The sequence below is a fragment of the Microtus ochrogaster genome, chromosome 22 (genome assembly GCF_000317375.1).
Source record: "Microtus ochrogaster isolate Prairie Vole_2 chromosome 22, MicOch1.0, whole genome shotgun sequence".
Taxonomy (NCBI): Eukaryota; Metazoa; Chordata; class Mammalia; order Rodentia; family Cricetidae; genus Microtus; species Microtus ochrogaster.
In genome coordinates this window covers 18,104,242-18,118,990 of record NC_022023.1, presented here as the reverse complement: position 1 = coordinate 18,118,990, position 14,749 = coordinate 18,104,242, and the positions used below count along the sequence as shown (strand labels likewise).

The window sequence follows — 14,749 nt, the reverse complement described above, 5'->3', positions numbered from 1 at the left end:
TCTCCATTAACAGCCAATCTGGGTGTGGGATAGGCTCTGTCAATAGAACGATTCCTAACACAATTAGGGGTGTGAGGTTCTCTGCAGACTCCCCTAGGGTGATGGTTTCTGCAATGATTTTAGGAGAAAATTGGCTCCTAACACTACCCAAACCAATAAAGATATAACATCAAAAAAACAGAGAAAACTACAGACCACTATACCTGATGACCACAGACTGTCCCAAAAATAAAGTGGAGGTTGCTGGCTAAGACAACAGTGTTGATCTCATGGAGCCTGTGGTCCAACCATAGAAGAGTGATCTCTGAGACTCTCAGACTGTGGATAAACCCACAAGACATTTTAAAGGGCTGCTTGTTTGTAAAATGGGATTTTAATGGTAATGATTTAGAACTACTGACCTATTATTTATATTTCAATCTGGTGGCAGAGGTAGATAGTCCCACTAAGCACATGCGTGGCTCGTGAGACCCCGGGATGGTTTGACTTGAGCAAGGGTTTAAGGTTTCTCTAGACCCACCTGGAAAGGCCAGTGGACTGGATCCTTGGGGTTGCTGGGTGAGGTCACAGGACACAACCATCACGTTTCACTAAAGCCCAGATCACCCTGAGCCCCTTTGCTCCAGGGACAAAGCATCGGGAAGGACGTTACCAGCCATAAAAGCTGTTAGTGTCTGAGAACCAGGGAACCCCTGGCTGGATGGCCCCTGTCTGAGATGAAACGCGTGTCCCTTTCATCTGCTGCTCTGTTTTCAGACTGATTCATAACAAAGCCAGGAAGCGAGCGAGCGCTGTGAAGGAATGCTGACTCTCGCTCGCCAGACTGAAGGCGCTGACTCAGACTGCCGGGTCTGAAGAGCTGTTTTCTGCAGGTTAGGTGCTAACGTTGTCTCTTGTAGCATAATACAGGTAATTTTTCTTGTATTTAATTTTTTCCTTTTTTGAAACTGCTTTGCTATGTCTCCCCAGCTTTTCGCCATGGCCACCTTCTTGCCTCTGCTTCTTGAGTCCTGGAGGTATTGGAGCACACCAGCTTGCTTGATTCAAAATATGCAATTGTTTTTAAGTAAAACTTTTTAGTACAATAGGGCATCGCCATGTGTTTGACTATTTCAGTCACACTTTGCTAAAAGCAAGAAAATTCTCACATAGAACCATATTGCATTTATCAAAGGCAGGAAAATGGGCTGGGGAGACCACTTGAGGGGGTTACACTTTGCCTAGGTTGGATTCTCTGTACTTGTTTGAACCCCAAATCAGGGACACGCTCTGAAACTCCGGTGTTTTCCACAGGGCACCAGACCATGAAACAGATCTTCAGTACCGTGACAGTTCAGGACTGGCCTCTAGAGGGCAGCATCGCCTCACTCCTAACTCGGGCCTTCCCTGGGTGTGGCTGCACTTAGCGCCCCAGGCTCTGCAGACAGTTGGAGCAGCTTTCAACAAACTGCGCTTTCCTCGCTTTCCTCGGGGTGACAGCTGCACTCCCAGCTGCTTCCACCGCTGTGGTTAATCTTTTCCGTCTCTGCCACCCCAGATCAGACATGCCGTTCCGCCTCAGAGTCAGGGGTTGCCTCCTTAGACAGTTCTGGGTCTGAGAACCTTGGCCATACTCTTGAGTTTCATTACTTTAGAAAAGAAACAAGTTGTCTCTTCATTTTAAGCTTGTGTGGGGAACACTTATGTTTTCTACTCTTTTGAGCTATCATTGTCTCTGCTAGACGGCCTCCTACCCTCAAACAGCAGGTAGCTTGGGACAGACAGGGGATCTGCCTGTTTGTTGATGTTGGGGGGGGGGGAGGCAGGACAAGGGATAGGAGTGGCCCCAGTGGCTGCTTCATCCCTAGGAGTTCCTCAGGATACCCCATTGTTCCTCAAGCCCTCAGCAGCACAGAGGTTCCCAAGCACCCTTCTGTTAAGACCCCTTCCCAACATCCTGCTTATCGCAGAGATCAATCAGGGTCTCATTGATCTCATTGTTCAGGGGCTGGAACAGCTGGTACGCCCCCCATGGCCTTTTCAAAGCTGAAGGGCTAAGAGGAAAGTCAAATCCAGATGTGGAGCATATACCAGGTGTCTCAGCTACTCGGATCCCTTTAACCTAGGGGGCCTAAGACCTGCTTGTACAGCATAGATAGGTAGGCCTCGTCTCAAATAAATAAACAGACAAACAAATGATTAACTAAGCACAGAGTCAAAGGCAGTTAAGATTGGGGAGACTTCAGAGCCGATCTGTTGTTACTCCTTTAGAGAACCCCATGCCTTGGGGGTAACCAGGCTGATGAGGTCTCAGTGTGAACACAGTGCAGCTCTAAGGAAGGCTGGATGGATGTTTTCTGTCAATCATGGTGGTGCTCAACATCCTGAGGTCCTGTGCAAACTGCTGATGACAATAGGGGGGATGAGGAGGTCACTTATAGTGACCTCCTGAGATGGCTGCTCTTTTCCAGCCTCTTCCCTTCCTCCATTCTTCCCAGATCCAGAAGGTTGAGCTGTTGCTCCCTCCCGTTTACCACCTCTCCTGACGTCCTTCCCGTTCTGACTGACTCCGTCTGCCAGATACCCACAGTCCTTTGAGACACAATACAAACTCTCCCTCTGTCTTCTATGGGGCCCCCATCTCTGGTCACCCACCTCCTCTCTCTGGCTCCTGATTCTCCTCCTCCCTCTTCCTGGTCAGTCTCTCAGGTTCACTCTGGAACCTCCCATTTTCAGCCCTCTAATAATTAGCTTTCAGATGTTTCTCTAGGGTCACCTGATGTCCGTCATATGACACACCACAGGTTAAAAGTTGCCTCCTGCTCCATAATGTCAACCAGAACAATCCTCTCTTAGATTCTGGGGACAGAACCTATGTCCCTTTATCATCTCTGTCAGGAAGTAGCCAATGATGGAATACTTTGCCTCTCTTCTTTTTTTAAAAATCTGTCTCCAGGATCTGAAGGGTTAATGACCTAAGAGTCTCAGGTGGACTGAGAAACTCTGGGCAGGAACACTGACTTCACTGACAACACCAGTGAGCTGTTAGGGACCAGAATGCTGCCATCTTGTCTTAGCCAGGGTTACTATTGCTGTGAAGAGACACCATGATCATGGCAACTCTAATAAAGAAAACATTGAATTGAGGTGGCTTGCTTGCAGTTTCAGAGGTTCAGTCCATTTGTGATCAATGACGGGGAGCATGGCGGTGTACTGGCAGATGTGGTGCTGGAGCTAAGAGTCCTACGTCTTCACTCAGAGGCCACAGGAGGCCAGCACCACTGTCACAGTGAGGGACAAGACCTCACTCAACGCCTGCCCTCACAGTGACTGTCACTGTCTTTGTGACAACACCAATCTGTTGCTCCGCGAGACTCATGAAAAGCAGTGTTCCGGTCCTCTCTCCATGCACGGATCGTGAAGAGGCCTCTGCTTGTGGGCGTGTTTTTGGGTGATCATTTTGCTTACTGTGACCAAGGAGAGCATGTTTCTGGGAACAGGAGAGGCGGTGAGTGGTATTTTTTTTTTTTAACAGATTTAATTCACTTTTATTTTCCTTGTATAAAAACCCTTATGTGGTGGCCACAGCTGGAGCCTGGGTCCTCTGAACAGAGCCTCTGGTGTGGGTTTTCACAAGATGGTCAGTGAGTTCCTGATAAGGAGACTTGGAGAACACAGTCTCTTTCCAGAGGTCGGGGGTCAGGTAGCCGTAGGTCTTAGAGATGGCATCAAAGGTGGCCTTGGCAAAGTTGCCCAGTGTGGCTGTACAGCTCCTGGCTGATGTGTAGCAGTCATCAATGCCAGCCATCATCAGTAGCTTCTTGGGCACAGGAGCAGAGACTATGCCAGTGCCTCTGGGGGCAGGGATGAGACGCACCAGCACAGAACCACAGCGGCCTGTCACTTTGAAAGGAACAGTGTGGGGCTTGCCAATCTTGTTCCCCCAGTAGCCTCTCCGCACAGGGACAATGAAAAGCTTGGCCAAGATGATGGCCCCTCGGATCCTCCTTGGAGCACTTGACACTGAGACCTACGTGACCATTGTAGTCCCCAATAGCGACAAAAGCCTTGAACCTGGTTCCCTGCCCTGCCCTAATCTGCTTCTGCACCGGCATGATCTTCAGAACCTCATCCTTTAGGGAAGCTCCCAGGAAAAAGTCAATCATCTCAGATTACTTAATGGGCAGGGAGAACAGGAGGATCTCCTCTAGGGACTTGACTTTCATGTCCTTAACCAGGCGGCCCATCTTGGTGACGGGAATCCATTCCTTGTCTTCAGCTTTACCTCCTGGAGCCCCGCAGCCTGGGCCTCAGCCACGGCCTTGACCACAGCTTCGGCCCCTCAGACTGCTGCCAAATCCTCTGCGGAAATTGCCATGGCATCCTAATCCTGGCCCCCGGGTCCTCTGGGCCCTCCCGCTGCACCGACGTCATCCGTCATTTGGTGTTTTCCAGAAGAAGAAGAAGAAGAAGAAGCGGTGAGTGGTATTTCAAGGCAGAGGAATTGCAAAAGGTACCCACTTGAAGGCATAAGTCACAAACAATCCCACACCAGTTTGGAATTATGATTAATAGAATGGTTATTTATTTAAAGGGAAAAAAACTTACAGTTCACCGAGTCCCAGACAACAGCCCTCTGCGCGGCCAGGAAAGGAGTCTAGTAGCCTGAAGTGGAGCTGGAAGAACACAGCTACCGCTGCTTCTTAAAGCTAACGAGACCACGCCCAAGTGGGCTGGTATCTTAAAGTCTATTGGCTGAAGGTGCGCAAGGCGCGCTCCCGCAGCAACCACTCAGATGAACAGTGAAAGTTTCCCGCTCCACTGGGTTAAGAGGCACAAGCTCGCCCAGAAGACCTGGCCGTACCTCAGCTCCATGCTAAGGTTCCTGCAGCTCTGAGAAAGGAAGGTGTGAACCGTTCAAGTCCCGGTGACAGGCGTGAGGGAGGCCCGAAGGAGCCACAAGATAAAGACGGTAGAGATTAGTTCTCCAAAGAGGAACTGTCCTGTTGTTCCTCAGCACTGAAACAGATGGACGTCCTGTGAGCAAGGTTAGTGTGACCTTTGCACTTGGGAAAGATAGGCTTCGGTTCTTTAGCTGAACCTCTCTCTAAATGGTCGGATCAAGAACTCACACCCAGCCATGTTTGTGTGGCAACATTCTGTCTTTGGAACCCCAGGCCCCAGATCTCCTTCAGGATCCCTGTTGGTTTCTTCCTTCGGCCTGAGTGCTGAGGGCAGATTCTACCTGCACACATACACCCAAGGCCTTGGCAAGGCAGGGAGGGGTGAATGGGAGTAGTGGCTGCTGATGGACGGAGGAAGGAGAGCTCGGGTGTGTGGGGTGGGGGACTCACATGCACCTGAGGCCTGGGGGTGACCGAGTGGCGATTTCAGGTAGAAGGTCACAGTGGATGTGTGGTGTGTCCACCTGTATCGGAGGCACCTTGGGGGGTAAGGTGGAACCTGAGGCCGGGCGGTGGTGGCACACGCCTTTAATCCCAGCACTCGGGAGGCAGAGGCAGGCGGATCTCTGTGAGTTCAAGCTACGGAGAAACCCTGTTTATGCTGCCACATGACCCTAAAGAACATGACAGCAAAAAACAAGGGGTCCGAGTATCTGAATGTCAACGCTGCGCTTCTAGGCCAAGTGAAGGTTGGTTGTCAAGGTACGAGGATATGACTTAATAGTTTATCGATTTGATTCTATTTAAAAAATGTTTATTTTTACTTTATGTGTCTGGGTGTTTTGCCTGTGTCTGTGTATGTGCACATACATGCCTGGTACCTGGTACCTGCAGAGGCTAGAAAGAGGATTCTAGATGCCCTAGAATTGGGGTTGCAGAACTGCCATGTAGGTACTGGGAACCAGACCTAGGTCCTCAACAAGAGCAGCCAGTTCTCTCTCTTTTTAAAAAAATTGATCCTTTAAAAAAAAAAAAGATTTACTTATTATGTATACAGGTTCTGCCTGCATACATGACTGTAGACCAGAGAGGGCACCAGATCTCATTCAGACGGTCGTGAGCCAGCATGTGATGGTTGGGAATAGAACCTTTGGAAGAGCAGCCAGTGCTCTTAACCCCTGAGCCATCCTCCAGCCCCTTGGCTTTAATTTTTAGATATATGAGTGTTGGAATATGGTAGGTATTCTGTTTGATCCCTCATTCTAGGTACCACGTGCTAGGGATGGGCTTAGGTAAAACCAACACACCTTAGACGGGGTGGTTTAAACACCGGCCATTTATTGCTCATATTCTCGAGTCTGGAAGACTAGGTACCAGTAGATCTGGAATCTGCAGAGGGCCTAGTTTCTGATCTCTAGATGGCCTCTTGTTACTGTGTCCTCATGTGAGGAAAGAAGAGAGAGAGGCAAGTCTCTCGCCTCTCTCCTCACAAGAGACTGATTTCATCCACTAGAGCAGGGCCATCACACCTTCATTACTTGTGGTTCCACTGGGGACCAGGTTTTCAGCACCCATATTGTGGGGAGAAGCAGGCCTATGGCCTATGGCAGGACACGATGAGCTGGAGCTTGCTATAATGATCAAAATGGAGATAAAGAGTTGTGTGGGTGATGCCAAGTTCCAGAATGAGTTTTGAAAGGCTTCTGGAAGGAAAACCCGGCTTCTGGAAGGATCTTGGCTATAGATCCCCGGTATTCCTGCTGATTGACTGGGCTTCAAAAAACCATGGTGTTAGCCAAATGTTTCTCTCCGACACCAACCCTTCAAAGTCATTCTTGTGGAGAATGATAACATTTATGAGTATTAATTTTTTGAGAGTTTTATACAACGTATTTTGATTGCACTTATTGCCATCACCCCTCTTAACTCCTCCCAGAACCACCTCCACCTCTCCAACTCCTCCTCCCAACTTCTCTTGTCTGTTTTTAACCCACTCAGTCCAGTTTGTGCTGCCTTTGCCCTCACTGGCGTGGGGCCATCCTAGAGAGCATGACCGACCTACAGGGGTTATACCTGTGAAGAAAACTGACTCTCCCTCCTCCAGAGGCCATCGATCATCAATAGCTCATTAGAAAAGAGGGACTTAGGAGCCCCTCCACACTCTATGCAGGAATATTGACTAGAATATTGTGTGGGTCTTGTGTGGCAACCCCACCTGCTGTGATTTCCTGAGGGCAGAGGTCTTGTTACATCCAAAAGACAGTGTTTTGCTCTGGTCTCCCTGGACCTCTATTTATTTATTTATATAATTAAATTTTTTTTATTGATATTTTTTGAGCTCTACATTTTTCTCTGCTCCCCTCCCTGCCTCTCCTCTACCCTTCAGCCCTCTCCAGTGATCCCCATGCTCCCAATTTACTCAGGATATCTTGTCTTTTCCTACTTCCCATGTAGATTAGATCCATGTATGTCTCTCTTAGGTTCTTCATTGTTGTCTAGGTTCTCTGGGATTGTGCTTTGTAGGCTGGTTTTCTTAGCTTTATGTTTAAAAACCACTTATGAGTGAGTACATATGATAATTGTCTTTTTGGGTCTGGGGGTCGTTACCTAACTCAATATGATGTTTTCTAGTTCTATCCATTTGTCTGCAAATTTCAAGATGTTGTTATTTTTTTCTGCTGTGTAGTACTCCATTGTGTAAATGTACCACGTTTTTCTTATCCATTCTTTGGCCAAGGGGCTTTTGGTTTTTTTCAGGTTCTGTTTATGACAAACAATGCTGCTATAAACATAGTTGAGCACATGTCCTTGTGGCATGATTGAGCATCCTTTGGATATATACCAAAAGTGGTATTGCTGGTTCTTGAGGAAGGTTGTTTCCTAATTTTCTGAGAAATCACCATACTGATATCCAAAGGGGCTGTACCAGCTTGCACTCCCGCCAGCAATGCAGAAGTGTTTCCTTTTTCCCACAACCTCTCCAGCATAAGTTGTCATCAGTGTTTTTGATCTTGGCCCTTCTTACAGGTGTAAGATGGAATCTCAGAGTTGTTTTGATTTGCATTTCTCTGATGACTAAGGATGTTGAGCATTTCAGCCATTTTAGATTCCTCTGTTGAGAGTTCTCTGTTTAGCTCTGTACTCCACTTTTTTTAAATCGGATTATTATTATTTTTTTTGATGACCAATTTCTTGAGTTCTTTGTATCCTCCAGAGTAATGTCACATTCAGAGATTCCAGGTGGGTATGAATTTTTGAGGGATAGTTCTACCCTTGACAGGCTGTAATGTGCCCCTTGGAGGAACTTGGCTGTGTATTCTTAGAGATACCTTCAGACACAGAAATGCAGAGTTGGTGCAGGGGGGTGGAGAGATACAGAGCAGACTGTATTGGCAGCTGAATACCTGTCAGGTTCTCATTAGTTACCAATGCCTTGAATCTCTGGTTTGTTAAGGTATGATATGACCATAGCCAGATCTGACCTGCTGCATCAGCACCAGCTAGGAACTGGTCAGAAACGCACATTCTCTGGCCACCTGAGACCAGGAACCTAGCAATATTTTTATCTTATTTTATTTTATTATTTTGGTCTTTTCAGACAGGTTTTTTCTATATTGCCCTGACTGTCCTAGAACTTGATTGCTTTGGTCTTGAAATCACAAAGATCTACTAACCTCTGCCTCCTGAGTGCTGGGATCAAAGGTGTGTAGCACTGTATCTGGATAGCAATCTGTTTTTTAATATTAAGTTTTTGATACAAAGTTATCTAAGGCTATTTTCATGCAAATATATAATGTACTGTGAATGTATTCTGTGTTTCATGTTTCTTTCTCCTACCTTCTCCCAACTAGTCTCCTTTAGTCTAGATAATTCTGCCTTTTATTTTATGTCATCATATATATATGATTCTATATACCTATAAAGTTTAAGTCCCACAAATGAGAAAAATGTGGTATTTATCTTTCTGGTACTGACTTAATTTGCTAAATATGATAAACTCTAGTCGCATCTATTTTTCTGAAAAAGGCATAACATCATCCTTTATGGCTGAAAACAATTCTGCTGTGTGTGTGTGTGTGTGTGTGTGTGTGAACCGCGCTTCTCTAGCCATCCCTCTGTTGATGGGCACCTGGGCTGGTTCCGTACTCAGCTGTTGTGAATGGAGTTGAGACAAAGACTGGTCTGCAGCTGTCTCTGGGATGTCCTGACTTGGAGCCCTTTCGGTGAATATGCTCGGTCTATGTTTAGTTTTTCGAGAAACCTCTATACCGATTACTAAAGCACCTGGACTAATTTACATTCCTGTCAGCAGCATGTAAGAGTTCCTTCCTGTCTCCATCTTTCCCAGTATTTGTTGCTATTTGTATTCTCAGTGTTTACCACTCTTACTGGATTAAGGAGGCTCCTAAATGTAGTTTTGATCGAATTTCTTGGATGCCAACAACCCCTTTCACCTTCCAGATCATTCTTGCTCTCTTAAAGCATTGCAAATACTCCATTTCAGTGGTTCTTGGCCTATGGCTTGACATCCTTTTGGGGAATCTCATATCAGATATTTCCATTACATTTCATAACAGTAGCAAAATTACAGTTATGAAGTAGCGACAAAATGATCTTACGATTGGGGGTCACCACAACGTGAGGAACTGTATTAAAGGGTTGCAGAATTAAGAAGGTTGAGAAGCACTGCTAAGCAGTATTAGGTTTGTTATCATCTCCTTTCTCACAAGGAGTCTTTGGGAGCCAACATGTTCAAACTGGCTCATGCAGGAAATGGCACCTTGAGGCTGAAATTTGCATGGATCTCTAGTCAGCCACACTGATCACATCTATCCTTCACGGAGAAACAAAGACTGGGATTTTATGTCTAAATCTTTCAAGTTCTTCCTTTTGATGGAGAAGCCCACCCTCTGTCTTCTCACCATCTTGCAATCAAGGATGACCCTGCTGGACCTGCTCTCTAAGCTTTGCAGACAAACCAGAAGTTTGACAAGCTGGCATCAAAAGACCCAGTGTCATCTTTATGGACCTCTGTGAATAAGAAAACAACACTAACAAGTCAATATTATGTGCAAATGGCAGTAAAATCCCACTAAATGGCTTCCTGGCTCTAATTTTGTCAAGTAAAATCGATGGGAGTCCTGTTAGGCTCGGTAATTTTAAAGGCAAAGGACTCTGAACATCCAGACAGGCTGTTGAAAGATGGAGGCCGTTACTCTGGAAGGAAGTCAGCCTTAGTACTTAAGTCTCTAACCTCCAGCATGTCAGCCACTCGTCTGTGCTGGGCAGCAGCATTTGGTGACCCTAAGTGTCTGGCTTCCACCGTCACTGAGATACAACAGCCACAAGATGGCAGTAACCACCAAAGCATGGCACACATCACAGGAGTAGGTTTTTAATTTAGGGTGTCCAAATTACAGATCCATCTCTGTGTGATCTGGAAGAGACCATGAAAGATTTTCCTGCCCACTCTGTAGCCTGACCTGTCCACAGCAGAATCAGGATGAACAAACTGCTTCTCAGGTCTTCAGGGAACAGGTCCCCAAATCCCAGGAGCTGACTTGATTGATTTCATTTATTTACTTCATGCCTATCATCTCTACTCTTTATTCTGAAAAAAAAAAAATTTAAACATGGAACCAAAATGCTTTCTTTTCACTGGAATTCATTAAATTCAACAGCTAGTCACGTGTATTTCCTCCCTCCTGCCGTCTCTCTCTTGTTTAAAGATAACTTTGGACATCTTGGCTCTTCCCTTCCATATCATTCAACACATGTAGCCTTGGTTGTCCTGGAACTCGCTCTGTAGCCCAGGCAGGCCTTAAACTCACAGAGATCCACCTGCCTCTGCATCCTGAGTGTGGGGACTAAAGGTGTGCGCCATGATGCCAGGCTCAGACAATAGATTGTGATCCTTTTTCCACTCCCCAATTTACTCCCAGGTCACCTTTACTTTCTTACCTTTGAAACTTTATGTCCTTTAACTGCTCTCTTAAAAAAAAATTACAAGAAAAAAAACCATAAGAAATATTTTCCTATGTGAAAAAACCCAAGAAACAAAAAACTCCCACAAAACCACAACAATAAAATCAAAACAAGCTAAAGACCAATAAGACAAAAAAGAAAGCTCAAACAAAGGAAAATTAAGCAACCAGCTTGAGTTCATTTTGTGTAGGCCAACTGCCAACCACTACTGAGCATAGAGTTTACCCTGAAGTGTGGTTGATATCCCCAGTATGACTCAATTGGAAAAAAAAAAAAACAACTGATTTTTTCTGTTGCCACTGGGCATCAATTACAAATAAATTATTGGTTAAGGGCAGAATCTTATGTCCACTTTCTCCTTTTAGTGTTGGGACCCTGTCTGGCTTGAGCCCAGAACCTTGCACAGCCTCTGTGAATTCATGTGTGTACTAGTTCTGTTGGGTCTGGAAGACACTGTTTCCTGGGATTTATCCTCTGGCTGTTACAATATTTCTGCCTCCTCTTTATATAGATCCCTGAGCCTTGAGGGGAGGGGTTTGATGTCTACTTTCCGTTTAGAATTAAGGGCTCCAAAATTTTTCTTTCTCTACACATTATGGAGTTGTGGGTCTCTGTGTTTGTCCATATCTACTGAAAGAAGCTTCTTTGACAAGGGTTGAGCAAGTCATCGATCTATGGGTACAGTAGTATGTCATTACAAGTCATTTCTATGTTCCTTTAGCACAATAATAGTATTAGGTTTTCCCCTAGGCCCATGGGCTGTCTGGTCTCATTTTCTTGGCTACTTTAGCAACGTCAGGTATAAATTCTGTATCTTAAATATAATCGAAAAGTAGTTGGAATTAATGAAAAGAGGCCGTGAATTTGAAAGAGAGCCAGGAGGAGGCATATGATAGGGATTGGAGGAAGGAAAGGGAAGGGAGAAATGTAATGATATTAATCTCAAAAATAAAGAAAGAATAAAGGTGGTGCGTTACTCCTGTTAACACCTGTGCACTATTGTGCACGAGTGTGCACTATTGTGCACGAGTGTGTCTTACAGGCAGGCCACTGTGTGGGGCTCAGGATTTGTATCTGGGTGGTACTGATGCTCACCTTTCTCCCCGAGCAGTGTGCAGAGTTCCCTCCAGTACTATGGGTGCAACTTGGTAGGGATGAAGTTTCTAGCCAAGTACCTGCTTGACATCTTTGTGTTGTCTTCGGCAATAGGGCCTTACTCTCAGGCTGTAGATGTTTTGGGAGTTTGCGGCGGGGTTGCTTTGGTCAGTGAATAACAAGATGTAACCCATTTCTAGCATTTGGGGGTGCATAAGATGTCTAGTGGGGGCATTGCATCCCCATTATCCAACACCTCCATTTCGATGCATTTCATGTAAGTATTTAAGTTTAGGAAGCTTCTACAGTAGTAGTTTCCCATGATTTCAAATGGTTTTAGTGTTAGCTGGTTGATCCTCTCTCTAGTCTCTCCCTTGCTCTTTTTTTTTTCTCCCCTCCATGCTTAATCCTTCTGGTTGAGTAGTTTCCCTTTTGTTTCTCAATGATGACATCCTAGTCCTCCTGTGGGAGATCCTCTCCTGCCTGCTGGAGAGTCCCTCGCTAAGTGCCTAGTCTTTGTGGTCATTTAAAGTGTAGCACATTGAAAGCTTCAAGCTAACCTCAGAGATAATGGCAAACATAAAATATTTGTCTTTCTTGGGTCTTGGTTATCACATTCAGGGTGATTAAAAAAATCTGTTCATTTACCTGCAAATTTCATAGTTTCATTTTCTTAACAGCTGAGTCATATTCCATTGTGGAAATGTATCACATTTTCATTATCCACTAATAAGTTCATAGACATCTAGGCCATTTCCAGTTTCTGGCTATTATGAATAGAGGAGCAATGGACACAGCTGAGCGAGTGTCTTTGCAGTAGGATGTAGAGTCCTTTAGGTATTTACCTAAGAGTGGTATAGCTGGGACTTGAGGTAGCTCTCTCCCTCCCCACTACATAATCCCCCATGTTCCTGTTCCCACCTGTACCCAGTTCACTGACAAAATCTATTCCCTTTCCCTTTCCCAGGGAGACCCATAGATTACTGTTCCCTGTTTCTAAGTCCTCTTTAACTAACCTCTGTGTCTGTGGGTTGTAACTTATCATTTATGTAGTAGGTAACATCCACTTACAAATGAATACAGGCCATATTTGTTTTTCTGGCTCTGGGTTACCTCACTCAGGATGTTTTTATTCTAGTTGAATCCATTTGTCTGCAAATTTCATGTTGCTATTTTTTTTTAAACAGCTGACTAATTCTCCGTTGTGTAAATGTACCACATTTTCTTCACCCATTCTGCGGTTGAGAGACATCTAGGTTGTTTCCAGTTTCTGGCTATTATGAGTAAAGTTTCCATGAACATAGTTGAGCAAGTGTCTTTGTGGCAGGATGGGGTATCCTTTGGGTAAATACCCAGGAGTGATATAGCTGGGTCCTGGGGTAGACTGATTCCCAGTTTTCTGAGGAACCACCATATTTATTTCCGTAGTGGCTGTAGAAGTCTGCACTCTCATCAGCAATGGAGGACTATTCCCCTTACTCCACATCCTTGACAGCATGAGTGGCTGGTCACTGGGCAACACGTGTATATTAGCTGATATTACTATCCATAACCAAGACATTATTGCAATCAGGAGGTGCAATTGTCTCGTATGCATGTGAGTTCATGTGCGGTCTCACAGGAAAACCACTGATGCAGGAATGTCGCAGCGCTCCTAAGAAGCTACCTGGCTTGTAGGCGTCTGATGATTCTCCTGCCTCCGCCTCCCATCTCTCTGTGGAGGTGCTGGGACTACGGATGAGAGACCCTGCATCCAGCTTTTTATGTGGGTTCAGGTGATCAGGCTGGTGCCGCACGAGCTTTTCCCCATCGAGTTGTTTCCACAGCCCTGTGGGTTATATCTGGGTGATATGGTGGTCTCTCCACCACATCTCGTCGCGCAGTCCCGTTACTGGCAATACTAATCTGGACACCTGGCTAAGGTTCCATGCCATGGGCGGATTGCTCTCTCTACTCCCGAGACAGCAGCGATCTCAAATGTTCTTCCCACCATGGCTTCCGACTGTGTAGCCTCTGCACACAGTGGTCGCGAGAGAGTTCCTAATGTCATCTCACGCCTTTGCTTAGAATCCCCAGAGGAATTATTTTCCATCATAATAAAAAGTGCCCTTATGCTATCGGTAGGAAAATGGATGGGACTGGAGTTAATCATATTAAGCGAATTAAAGTCCGTCTCAGAAAGGCAAACATTACATGTTTCTCATTTTATAGCCACACAAAAGCATGTATTCCTATGTAAAATGGAAGCAAAAGGGAAATTGTCCAGGGGAGCAGAGGAAAAAAGGAGGGGCAAGGAAAGAGAGAAGTAGGGGGCGTTTGAGGGAATTATCAGCTCACTGTGCAGAATCTACCTGTGCAGAAATGGAAAAACAAAATAAAAAAGTGAAAGAATGTGTTTATAGTTAAAAACAAAAACAAGAAACCTGAAATCCTCTGTTGTTTCTACATCATGCTCAGAATGCCTTCTGGCTCCCGTGGCAAGATCTTTCCAGTCCTGAGGGACACGGGTGGCCCCTGCCTGCTTTTGACTGGTGTAGCAGACACCCATGTGATATTCATTTGCTTAGAGCTGCCTGCCACACCACAAAGTCTCAAAAGACCCATGAGGACCATTGCCTGGGTGGCTTTGCTCTTGGATGCCTGGCATATGGCAAGCACCCAGACAAAGTTTGTGAATGAACAAAGTTAACTAAATGCTGTATCAAGCATTACTTTAGAGTCTGAGATGAAGCATTAAAGAAGGCATGGTTTCTGTTCAGGGAGGAAGGAGGGGAGGGTGCTGTTCT

General features: G+C 45.5%; 1 pseudogene; it reads right to left on the bottom strand.

Annotated features, from left to right (window-relative positions):
- Positions 1-3,535: 3,535 nt before the first annotated feature.
- LOC106144049 lies at positions 3,536-4,420 on the bottom strand (annotated as a pseudogene).
- Positions 4,421-14,749: the final 10,329 nt, after the last annotated feature.